The sequence below is a fragment of the Denticeps clupeoides genome, chromosome 5, assembly GCF_900700375.1.
Source record: "Denticeps clupeoides chromosome 5, fDenClu1.1, whole genome shotgun sequence".
Taxonomy (NCBI): Eukaryota; Metazoa; Chordata; class Actinopteri; order Clupeiformes; family Denticipitidae; genus Denticeps; species Denticeps clupeoides.
The window spans coordinates 21763411-21764159 of NC_041711.1; the positions used below are offsets into that span (position 1 = coordinate 21763411).

At 45.4% G+C, this 749-nt stretch overlaps 1 pseudogene; it reads left to right on the plus strand.

Annotated features, from left to right (window-relative positions):
• The first annotated feature begins 373 nt into the window (after positions 1 to 373).
• LOC114791438 (uncharacterized) lies at positions 374 to 518 on the plus strand (annotated as a pseudogene).
• Positions 519 to 749: the final 231 nt, after the last annotated feature.

Below are 749 nucleotides of genomic sequence, written 5' to 3' on the forward strand. Positions count from 1 at the left end.
TATGACAGCTGTTATTAATCATATATATATATATATATAATTGCTGTATTAAAAATCATTGGTTGTTTTGTTCTGCTTTGTTCTTTTTTCTGAGTTTTATTAAATTTACTATTGAAAAGCGAATCCTGCACCCCTCCCACCTTTATTTATCGTGGCCATGAGCTGGTCATGACAAATATGGGGGCTCATCCAATTGCTGTATCTTGTTTTTCCCATATGTCCAGCTTCATCACAAGACATAATTAAAACCTGTGGAGAAACCACAGAAGCCCCCACAGCCCCCAAAATGATATTAACACCATACACCAGTAAAGCTTTGTTGATGAATGTATGTCAAACTAAGCAGGGTGTGGCAAGGCACAGAAGCAACAACTTTCTTACCTGGCAGGTGAGATACTGTAATCAAGAAGGCGGTTCACCCAGGGCGAGGCTCAGACATTGCACTCTGGCTGTGCTGACCCCTGCGAATTACCCAAATGTGGGAACCTCGACTGCATAATTTGGGGCAGTGGTGGCCTAGTGGTTAAGGAAGCAGACCTGTAATCAGACCTGTTTCCGGTTCGAATCCCGATCCACCACGGTGCCACTGAAGTGCTACTGAGCAAAGCGCCGTCCCCACACACTGCTCCCCGGGCGCCTGTCATGTGGCTGCCCACTGCTCACCAAGGGTGATGGGTTAAAAGCAGAGGACACATTTTCCTTTGTGATCTGTGTGTTGTGCTGTGTTTCACAATGACAACCACTTCACT